At 39.6% G+C, this 11,852-nt stretch overlaps 1 long non-coding RNA gene across 1 annotated transcript; it reads left to right on the top strand.

Moving 5' to 3' along the window:
- The first annotated feature begins 46 nt into the window (after positions 1-46).
- LOC107109035 lies at positions 47-11,409 on the top strand. The gene is made up of 3 exons (XR_001482462.1): positions 47-189; positions 11,108-11,177; positions 11,305-11,409. It is a non-coding gene; the product is annotated as an uncharacterized LOC107109035 (long non-coding RNA).
- The last annotated feature ends 443 nt before the right edge of the window (positions 11,410-11,852 follow it).

The raw sequence follows: 11,852 nt of genomic DNA, 5'->3' as shown, positions 1-11,852 counted from the left end.
CGCCCCTTCCCGGCAAACTACTCATTCCTCTGGTTCCTGACGCGTCGCCCGGGGGAGAGCGGAGCGTGCCGATCAGCAGTTCGTCTCTGATGGCTGATCTCCGCAGCTCCATATTAGAAACGTGAGACGGAATAAGAAACCATTAAAAGGCTCCGGCCAGTACAAAAAGCGCGCTCATCTCACCTTACGGTAAATTCCAGTAACCTACATGAATTGCTCCCGCCTCAGGGACTCTCATGCTTTTGCAACTGTATGCCATGTAGAAATTGAACATGCAATTGTTTCTGTATTTTTCTTGCTAGGAAAGACGTTCTCTGTTGAATTTCTGCCTGTTGGGGAGCTTTTAACAGCACAGAAATCCTGCCAGGAAAAACAAAGTGGTTGCCTTTCACACTCACAATATAAAGCCTGATCTGCATCTGTAAAGTTAATCATTGGTATTTTGTAATTGGTTCTGGGAGTGTGTGTAAGAGACACTGGGAGTTTGGAACTAACGAGGAAGGAGTATAACATGCCTGTGTTATTCTGGAAAAATGTAGTTGCAGTCTCTGTCATTTACCGTTCAGTACTCCCTGATAGAATTATAGCTCTGAACATAATGGAACATGAAACAAGATTGGCACTTTTTATGGACAGACCTGTATGACTTTAAGCTTCTTGCCATCAATACAGAAATCAAGTTTTCCTAGCATGGAGATGCAGCGATGGGAAAAACCTCTCTCGTGCTCATACAACTTTTATAGACCCCATATGCAAAAAAAAATCCTGACCTGAATGGCCCATGCAACCCCAGTCTTATCAGATCTTGGAATCTAAGCAGGGTCAGCCTTGGTTAGTACTTGGATGGAAGACTACCAAAGAAGTCCAAGGTTGCTATGCAGAAGTAGGCAATGGTAAACCGCTGAACATCTCTTTCCTTGAAAACCCTACTGGGTCGCCGTAAGTCGGCTGTAACTTGACTGCATTTTACACACACATACAGAAAAGGTGGCAAGGCTTAAAAGGCATACATTAAATGATAACAAAACTGACTCAAATCATAACACTATTTTTTTTAAAGGATGCTTGATTTTCATTAACATCAGTACCCACAGTGCATAATGTTGCAGGCACATTAATATTTTCATATCTTCCATTTATAGATGCTTATTGCCAATGATCTGTAACAGCCAGTGAGTAGGCTTCCACAATGTGGATAACATGTATGCATATTCTCATAGGATTCAAAGTATATTAACAACATGTGTTAATGCTTGAGTATGGTATACAGAAAGGTCGCAGAATACTGTTACTCATTTCTGTTTATGTGACCTATCAACAACCTTGCAGAGGTATAATTAAAAGAAATTATTAAGAAAAATATTCAAAGATAACATCAGTCGGTAACAAAACATCAACCAGTAACAGAACATCAACAAAACATAAACAGTAACAGAATTGAGATACCTATGCAAGGCAGACTTCAATATTTTCTTATATAGAACTTAATCATTACGTTAATGAAATAAATTTAAAATAATGATGACTGCTAAAAGAATACAGGGAATCGACATTCTTTAAAAGTTTCTCCAATACCCAGTATAACTTATTCAGGGAGGTATAATATTTTTAGTCCGTTGCAGCAAAAACAAAAAGTGTCTTCAGGAACCTTAAGATTTACTAATTTTTATTATTATTTATTATTTTATTATTACTATTATTTATTATTTTGTGGACTAGAGCTTCATCAGATACATGAAGTGTGTCTAGGATTGCCAATGCTGGGCTGGGAAATTCCTGGAGATTTGGGGATGGAGCTTTGGGAGGATGGAGTTTGGGGAGGGACCTCAGTGAGGTATAATGCCATATGGTTGACCCTTCAAAGCAAGCATTTTCTCCAGGGGAACTGATCTCTGTTGTCTGGAGATCAGTTGTATTTCTGGGAAATCCCTAAACCCCACCAGAAGGTTGGCAACCCTGTGTCCTCAGCATGTGTAAATGCACACACACAAACACACACTGTTTCTCACACACAGGCATAGACAAAAACTTTGGGATCAAAAATTAATGAAATGCAAGAGTGACATGTTCTTTTAAAAAAAATATTTTAATTGGGTTTTTCATCATAATGCATATTCACTAACAATTATTAATACATATATACTTAATTCCTTATACTTCACATATTTTACAAAGCAACCTAGCTACCAAGCAACCTAAATTTACACGTAATCACCAAAGATGAAAGCTTTCAATTGCACACATCTATAAACCTTAATCTTTTTCAGATTTGCTCTCTTGGGATAAATTACTTCGTGGATTTCCATTAATTCTAGCAAGCATCCAAACAGTTTTCTTTATTTTCCATGTTTACTATTTACCTCCTTATAATTTATGCAGCATTTGTCTATCATATATACCTACTTATGTTTTAGTTTTAAAATTTGTTCTCATTAAGCTTTCCACTTAGTTCTTTGCTATTTCTCCTTCTTACAATTCCATTGATAATTTACCACTTAATAGTCTCTTTCCTTTACTACCTCAAATCATTTCAATTCATTTCATTACCCTTGAAATTCATACCCCTTAATCTCATTATTTGCTATGCTTTAAACACACAATACTTTCTCTCATTAACATCTTATAAACACTCAACTGAAACTAAGATTACATATATTCTAAACATACAATGCTTTTCATCTTGTGAACACACAACTAAAACTCCAAAACCAAAAGTCCTTAAAGATAATGGCAAACCAAATTAATTTTTGAAAGCATTTTTACCATGCTCATTTCATTTCATTCCACCCCCTTAAATTTATATCCCGTCACCCTTAACATTTATTCTAATACATATACCTTCAAATGTTATAATCTATTCCATCCATTCTAAATCATGATTACATCTACAAATAATAACATATCATTCTCACATCCTTAATTTTACCCCTTCATAACTTGCTATAAGAGCACGCAAACACATTAAAGACAATACCAGATAACCCAAAATAATTTTAATAAACACTTTAACCATACTCAATTCATTTTAATTCATTTCATTCCACCACCCCTAAATTCCTCTTTTCTGACACTTAGCAGTTTGTTTTAATACATATACTTCCCATTATTCCAATCTATTCCTTCCATTATAAATCCTTTATTACACCTATCACCATAAACAAATGGAATCAAAATATATAAGGAAAAAAAATCCATATATTTTAATTTGTCTTCTGTAACTCTCTAACTTTTTACCCCATAGTAACATATCTATGTGCTGTTTCTCTTTGCACAAGTGGTAGATCCTTTCCAGTCTTTCCTCAAATTCTTTTAAAATGTCATAACTCCAATCCTTTTTGTCCCTTTTAATCCTCCACTCAAATTGTCCTTGTCTTTCTCTTCTCATTTTCTTCTTATCAGGCAGGGCTCTATACAACTTTCCCTTTCCTCTTGCCTTCTTTCTCTTCCGTTGTCTCCTTTTAACTGGTATTATTACTTCCCTTTGTCTTGGAGCTTGCAAGCATAATAAATCTGTGCCCTCCTTTCCTTGCTGTGGTTCAATTATTTCTTCCTGAGTTTGAATCAACGAGTCCAAAGTTTCAGTCTTTTCTTTTACAGTGGGGGTTGCATATAGATTTGCAAATGCCTGCTGTATCCCCTTCTGTAGTTCTTCTGTTAAGGCCTTTTGTATTCCTCCTTTTAGTACTCCCATAAACTGCTCCACCGACATTTCTGCCACAAGCATATTTTCATCCAGTGTCTCCGCCATCTCGTTTTCCCTTATAAACACCATTTCCCAATCCTTCAGCTTACAAATTTAGTCACAGTCAGCTTACAATTTTATATCCTTTCCCAAGCGAACAGCATGAATTGCCCAGAATCAAAAAAGGTAAATAAATAGTACTTAGCTTCTTTTCTCCTTTTCTGGCTGCTTTTTTCCTTCGTTTTGCGCTACTCGTTTTCGGGGCGATATTTCCTTGAAGAAGTGTGCACTAAGAGTTCCGCGTTTTGTTTTATTTTTACCTCGTTGCTTGTAATCCAAAGAAAAAAATTAGCTATAGATAAAAACAGGACGGAAGGCAGCAGCTGTGGGGAACATGGCGGCCATGTTCTTCTCCTCTCACCCGCGTTTGCTTCAGGGCAGAAGGTAGACACCCCCCCGCTTTGCCAGTAACGGGAGGGGCCACCCCAAAGCCCTCTGCTCCAGATCTCTCTCCGGGAGATCTGGCGGGACCTTCCCGGACACCGAGAAAGCCCCAAAAGACACGGGAGGGGTTCGGGCGTTGGAGCACTCGCGCGCCCCACTCGTTGCCGCGCCGCCGGAGGTCCAAGAGTGACATTTTCATGTAAAATTCAAATATATACTATTATTATCAGCAGTAATGTGAGAATCAGAGGACAGCGGAAGACAGGAGGGCCTGGCGGGATCTGGTCCATGGGGTCGCAAAGAGTCGGACTCGACTGCGACTGAACAACAACAAAAAATGTGAGAATATAATCTGGCCAGACTTTCTAAACTAATTTAACACCCATACTGTGAGATAAATCCATACACTTAATTGAGACCTAATTGAACAGTATAACATTTCCTGAAACATTACAATTGAGCAATTTCTTTTGCTGAAGAATTGTGACTATCAGTTCAATGGCAGATCAGAGCAGGGAACTAAAATAGATGCCACTGGTTTCTTAATCTAGTTTCTTAATCTAATTTTACTGTGCTGTATTTTATTATATATTATTTTCTACCGCTTGTAATGACCATTGGCCCTGTACCTGGGTCGAGGGAGGTTGGATGGGGGCACCAGGCTTCCCACACTGGAAGGGGCACCTTTGGTGCCGGCCCAGACGGTGAGGAGTCTGGGAGTGACACTGGATGCCTCTCTCTCCATGGAGGCCCAGGTTGCTGCAGTTGCCAGATCTGCATTTTTCCATCTTAGGCAGATCAGGCTACTGAAGCCCTATCTTTCCCCCCAAGACCTAGCGACGGGTCGGTGACCCATGCAATGGTCACTTCCAGACTTGATTACTGCAACTCGCTATACGCAGGCTTACCCTTGAAGCTGATCCGAAAATTACAACTGGTGCAGAATACAGCAGCACGCCTGTGTGGGCTCAGATTAGGCATGTGCTCCGCCAATTGCATTGATTGCCAGTTGAGTACTAGATTCGCTTCAAGGTGCTGGTTTTGACCTTCAAAGCCTTATACAGCCTGGGACCAACGTATCTAAGGGACCGCCTGTTCCCATATACGCCTTGAAGAGCGTTACGCTCAAAAGATCAACACCTCCTGGTGGTCCCTGGCTAGAGATGTTAAATTTCCGGAAATTTTGAACCTTGGGAAAAAAACCGTTTTTTTTTCGGGGGGGAATGGAAATTTTTTGAAAAATTGAAAAAATGCTACATTAGCATTTCTTTTGTCTTTTCTAGATTGAAAGTCATTCTGTTACTTTAGGAACATAAAATATGACTATGGACATTTTTACTTGGCATGAAATTATCACAACTAGCATATTAAAAATATAGTGTATCCAAACAATTATTACAAACAGAATACCTACCCACATGCAAAAACAAAACTGAAACGTTTTTATTTTCTTTTGACAATCGCACCTCCTAAAGGAAGAAATCATGTTAAAATAAAACGTTCCATAATCAATTTTTTTCTTTTCTTTTTTCAATTTTTCAGAAAAAAACAAAAAGGCTTCAGGAAAAAAACGGAAACCCCCCCCGCCTCCCCCCAAAATTTTTCCGTTTGTTTTCCGGGCCTTCACATCTCTATCCCTGGCCCGAAGGACGCCTGTCTTGCCTCAACCAGGGCCAGGGCTTTCTCTATCCTGGCCCCAGTGGAACATGCTCCCTATTGAGACCAGGGCCCTGTGGGATCTTTTTCCATTCCGCAGGGCCTGCAAAACGGAGCTGCTCCGCCAGGCTTTGGTTGAGGCAGCAGGCACCCATCTATGGCCTCCCTGAGGTTGCTGTCACCCATCTGTCACCTGTCTACTGACCAACAACAACTGGCCTTTAACTCATTGTACCATCAGGCCAGAATTTTATAGCCAACTTATGCTCTTCCAAGCTGTCCCCATTGTTTTAATTGTTATAATGTTTTATTGTGTTTAATGTTTAATGTTTAAATCTGAAATTGTATTTATTTCAATGATGATACCCACCCTGAGCCTGCCCGTGGGATGGGCAGGATATAAATGCAAATAATAAATACATTTTTTAAAATGCAATAAAATTGAACTGAACTGAACACTGGTTTCTGAATTTTTTTTAAGTTATCCTTTCATAATAGTGTTCGCTATGTGCTGCAGTCTAAAGTAAAGGTAAAGGTTCCCTTGCTCGAAAGCCAGTCGAATCCGACTCTAGGGTTGCGGTGCTCATCTCCGTTTCAAAGCCGAAGAGCCAGCGCTGTCCGAAGACGTTTCCGTGGTCATGTGGCCGGCATGACTAAACACCAAGGCGCACAGAACGCTGTTACCTTCCCACCGAAGTGGTACCTATTTTGTTGTTGTTCAGTCGCACAGTCGAATCCGACTCTTCGCGACCCCATGGACCAGCTCCTGCCAGGCCCTCCTGTCTTCCGCCGTCCTCTGAAGTTGGCTCAATTTCATGTTCGTTGCATCGATGACACTGTCTAACCATCTCATCCTTTGCTGTCCCCGTCTTATTTGACCTTCAATCGTTCCCAGCATCAGGGTCTTCTCCAGTGTGTGCTCCCTTCTCATTTGGTGGCCAATTTATTGGTACCTATTTATCTACTTGCAATTTCTTGCTTCCGAACTGCTAGGTTGTCAGGAGCTGGAACTAGAGATGGGAGCTCACTCCGTCATGTGGCACCCGGGTCTTGAACTGCTGAACTAACGACCTTCCACAGCCTGCAGTTCAACGTCTTAACCACTTGAGCCACCGCAGTCTAAAAAAATAATTAAAAGTACTTTCCCTGAATTTTGGTTTAGCTTATAGATGTATTTGTAATGTTATCAATTAAAATTTATCTCAAAGGAAAATAGATCTAATATATTCTTACTCACTGTTGAGCTGGGAAAATTACTGAACACTTGTGCCAGGAAGGTTAACTAATATTTTCATACTCAAATTGGAAATTAAAATGTTATTCACAATCTTCAGATCTTTGGTTTCAGAATCATTTACTTCAATAAGATTATTTAAGACTTTCACTTAAATAATCTTATTGAAGTAAATGATTCTTGAAACCAAAGATCTGAAGATTGTGAGTAACATTGTAATTTCCAATTTGAGTCTGTAAACGTTGGTCTGAGCATGGCAATTGCAGCCTATATTTCAACAAAACAATTTTATTAATCTTCTAATGTGGTTTACTGTGGATTGCAATCTTCAGACGATGTTTGTTCTCATTTCAGCCTTCAGTTACATGAATCATTCAAAAGTTCTGACCTCATTCCAAGAGAAATTCAAGCTAATAGCTACAATATGAGCAGCAATATTGGGAAAGTCCCTGCTTTTCTGGCTGTTGTTGTGGAACCAATATGACTGGCAAGAGACTATTTAGAAAGGCCAGTTTGGAATGTGAAACTCCTCCTTCCTGTTTTCCATCCAGAACTGAGCAAACAGTTGGCTGAACATCTGCACATGCTATTTCGACAGTTTCTTTGAAAATTCCTCCTCCTACAGTGATTATTTGTTAGTGGAAACATAATGTGTTCTAATACTGTTCTCTTGTCTTTCTGCTCCCAGCTTTGCCAAAACGTCATTGGAAAACCTCCACTGTGTCACAGTAAAATTGCATCTCAAATACATGTCAAGTTGCTAAAATAATGCCAGTTTTGTAGAAACCATAACAATCTTGTTGACAATTCATCTGTTTGTATGAGTTATATAAAGGCAAATGGAGATGTACATCACTGGTGCCGTGATATGGGGGTGAGGCTGGGGCATCGGCGTGGCATGCAGAAGGCCCCAAATTCAATCCCAAGTGTCTCTGGTTAAATTAGATGGTAATTAATATGAAAGACCTCTAATGCCCTGGAGATCTGCTACCAGTCAGAGTATGCGATACTTACTTCAGTGGACCAATAAGGCAGCATTATGGATTCCTCATATCAACATTTTCTTGTATAATATATATTTGAATATACTGGTTCAAAATTCTTAAATGGTCTGTTTCAGGCACTTTATTCATGTTTCTGAACCAAGCCTGAAGCATTTGCCTGTGTCTGCAAAGTTGAAAAGGTCTGGTTTAGCTGTGATCTATTCTCAACACATTTAAAAAATGTTTTTTACAGGAAGGTTTAATTGTACTTTTTTTCTCTCAGAAGTCCACAGAACACTCTTGAGTTTTAAGAAAGAAAGTAAGGGGGTTGCAATCAAGGACACAAACAGGGTGATGGGGAAAACTTTTCTCCCCTATTGCTGCCATCAAGAGACTGTGGTAATTTCTTTCCATTTGTAGTCTGGTCAGTTACTTGCATAAACAGTCAAAGGAAGCCACTCATTTCTTTGAGAAGCAACCAGAGACACTGTACAAGTGAGACAAAAGTCCAATGATGCCCTTTGTCTCAAAGACCATTGACTCCTTATCATAAGGATAGGCTCATTTTGGCCTCCCGATTTCAAAGGCTTTATGGGCTGTAGGTCCTTTATTTTCTGTAATAAAAGTCAACAATTACCACCTATAAATGTAATGTAGTTGCCATTTGAAGTAATTGTCAAATCAACCCCATACATATTTAAGTGCCCCTAAGGTAACTGAAAACATCTTTGCATAGGATCAGCCTATAAATTGCATAAATGCAGTTTCCATTGTATTTTTTAAAGTTCTGCTAATTTAAGAAGATAGCTGCTCTGTTTTCTGCTTCTCGCTCTGTTCAGACAAGAAAGAAGAAAAACAAGTCATAAAATAGTTTCAATCATAACAAGAAAGAAGCATCCAAATGATTACTTGCCAGGAATGCTTGGCTCTGTGCAGAAGAGCTAAAGTCAACAGGTTAGAAAATGTTAGTACAGACTATTTTTGCTTAATTTAGTTTTAGCTTGTCAGATACATAGTGAATAATTGTTCCAGTTTCTTTGAAGTTCCAGTGCAGTGGAATTTGATTGTATCAAAGATCTGATGACAGAACTGTAAAGCAAAGGCTATTATTACTCTCTTAGTGTGGTTATGCTAATACTGGAGCCACTTAACTTTCAAAACAACTTGCAAATCAATTAAGAACACAGTGTATATGAATTTGAAATAACTTGCTTTCATGGAAACAAGTTGCAGTTTACCTCGAAGTAAATCACATTAAATTCAACATGGTACTGTAGTAGTTAGACGAGGATCTGGGAGATTCCAGTTCAGATCCCCACTCTACCAAGGAAGCTTTCTCGGTGGCCTTGGACCAGCCACACATCTTCAGCCTAACTTACCTCACATGGTGGTTGTGATGATAAAATACAAGATGAGACAGTGATGTTGTAAACCAGTTTGAGCCCCTATGCAGTATACATAAATTAATTCCTGGTAACTAGGCTTATGATAGTAGCCTTACATGGTTCCAGATTATTTGATTCTCACTGCCTTCCTACCTAATTTTACCCTTTTTTGAGGTAGTTTAAGCTGAGAGACGACTGTCTCAAAGACACTTACTAATCAAGATTTAATCTGGGTTTCCCTTATCAATGTCTGACAGCCTGTCCACTACACCACACTGGCTCTCCAAAATAAATATGATTTTTTTTTGCTTTACCTGAAAAGTTCAATATGAGCTGCCCATAATGGCAAAACTATTTTTACTGCTACATTTCTATCCCACCTTTCCCCTCACGTATATAGACTCTATATATATGGGGGGAAAGGTGGGATACAAATATTATAGAGGGTGTCCTATCCAGTCACTGACTAGATCCACAGAGCGTCATATGTCTAATTATGATTCCTAAAATATATAATTCCCATTGCCTGGGAAATCCTCAGTGTTTACATAACTGCTTGCTGTTTGCGAAGCTTTTGGGCATAGGTTTGCCAGTAAGGGGTTACGATGTTTCTTGCTCTGCCTCTCTCACAGAGAGAACATGTCCAACAAAGCACCAAGACTACACAGGGCTGCCATAACATGCTGATATATTTTCCAGCTGGGGAAACATGGTGGCCCACTTTGACCTCTATGAGTTTTCTTCTCCATTCTGTTATCTCTTGCCACGATCAAATAAGAGAACTCTGCATGTGGAAGCAGTCTTATGGATTCCACTGATGGGGGGAGGGATTGTACAAGTGGATTCACATAGCCATACAGAGCCACCAATTGTTTTGGAACTCTCTTTTATAAGGACACATAAGCATAGCACCTATCTCATGCTACTGTTGTTTCCCTAACTGGGAAACACAACAGTGAGCTGTGTAGTCAGCTGTCTGTAGAAAGAAGATAAAATTAAAGTATGGCTTCAAAGTAATCTGATATACTATTTATCTCAACCGATAAAATAGCTACTGAAATCTATGTGGGACATATTTGCTTTCTTTTACTTCAGTGCTTTCAAATTCTTGATCTGTTTTTATTTTTCAAAATTTCCAAAACCATTTCTTTGTACCTATGATAAATAGCTCTACACAGCTTAATCTTCCATCGTCATTTGAGATTCTTTTGATCAAGATCAATGGCATACATTACATCATTTTTCATAAAGTATGTTCCAAAACTCCAAAAGCTGTAAGCTTAGTTTGGCAGGATTCCTTATGAGAAGGACATCCATTTGATATTTTTTTGTGCCTCCATATATCCTCAAGTAATGTTCAATACGGGAACACATACGGAATCAGACCACTGGTCCATCAAAGTCAGTATTGTCTGCTCAGACTAGCTGAAGTTATTGTGTTCGATATAGGAAGATGACAAATATATTGAGACTGAGATAGATGTTTTTAGATCACTTTCCAAGAGACCATCATGTTCATAGTTGCTACAGAATTATAGTGAAATATTTAAAATACAAGGTTTTTCCACAGAAATAAAACTGTACTTTGTATTACAATATCCTGCTAAATTTTGATGATCAGAGGATTCTGCAACATTGAAAACCACAAGTACTAAAACATACTGTATGTCATTAATGAAAAGTTATTATTTTTGTTTGGATTTGGTCTTTGTTTTGAACACAGAAATAAATGGACTGCATGGAAGAGGCAAATTCAGTGAGAATGCAAGAACTAAGCAATAATCCTCCAAAAGGTACTATAAAGAACTTTGTCAGTTGGGGTTTTATCATAAGAGAGAGGGCAGAATAAAGAGATATTAGCCCCTCCAATAACACATTATTTCTCTCTTTCTCTATCCCTTCTTTGCTGTAATCTATTAGACTCTAATATGGAACAGGAACTTCAATACCCATTTAAAAAAATTCTCTTGTATGCCAAGATGGCATATTTGATAACTCAGCCAGAAATAGGCTTCCGGTCTGGCTCCCGCGCATGGCGGACGCTTCCTCGGGTCGCTCCCGAGGGCGCCTCGCTTGCCCGCGGTGGAGGAGGGAATCCGCGCGAGCGGAGACCCGAACGAGCCCCTCAGAAGAGAGGAGCTCGGATCCGGGGCGCTTTAGGGCGCACTAGGGGGGAGTCGCTCTTTCGACCGAGAGGTCGGAGAGCGAGGCTCCCGCCATGCCCTGCCCCAATGGACCTTGCTGCGTGAGCGACCCCGAACGGGGTTTAGCGGAGCCACCAGACGTCACCGAGTGATAAAGCGACCATCCGCAAAAATGGAAAAGAAAAAGAAAAGATCGGCTTAACTGTGAGTTGTCAAAATGCAGAGAAAAAGAACTAAAAACGTTTCCCACCCCCCAGCGAAAAAGGCGAGGAGGTTAATCCTCCATTTGTACAAGCGAAAAAGAAAAGGAGGGGGGGAATGGAT

Source organism: Gekko japonicus, unplaced genomic scaffold (genome assembly GCF_001447785.1).
Source record: "Gekko japonicus isolate JY-2015 unplaced genomic scaffold, Gekko_japonicus_V1.1 scaffold2357, whole genome shotgun sequence".
Taxonomy (NCBI): Eukaryota; Metazoa; Chordata; class Lepidosauria; order Squamata; family Gekkonidae; genus Gekko; species Gekko japonicus.
This window is presented reverse-complemented; position numbering and strand designations above follow the sequence as displayed.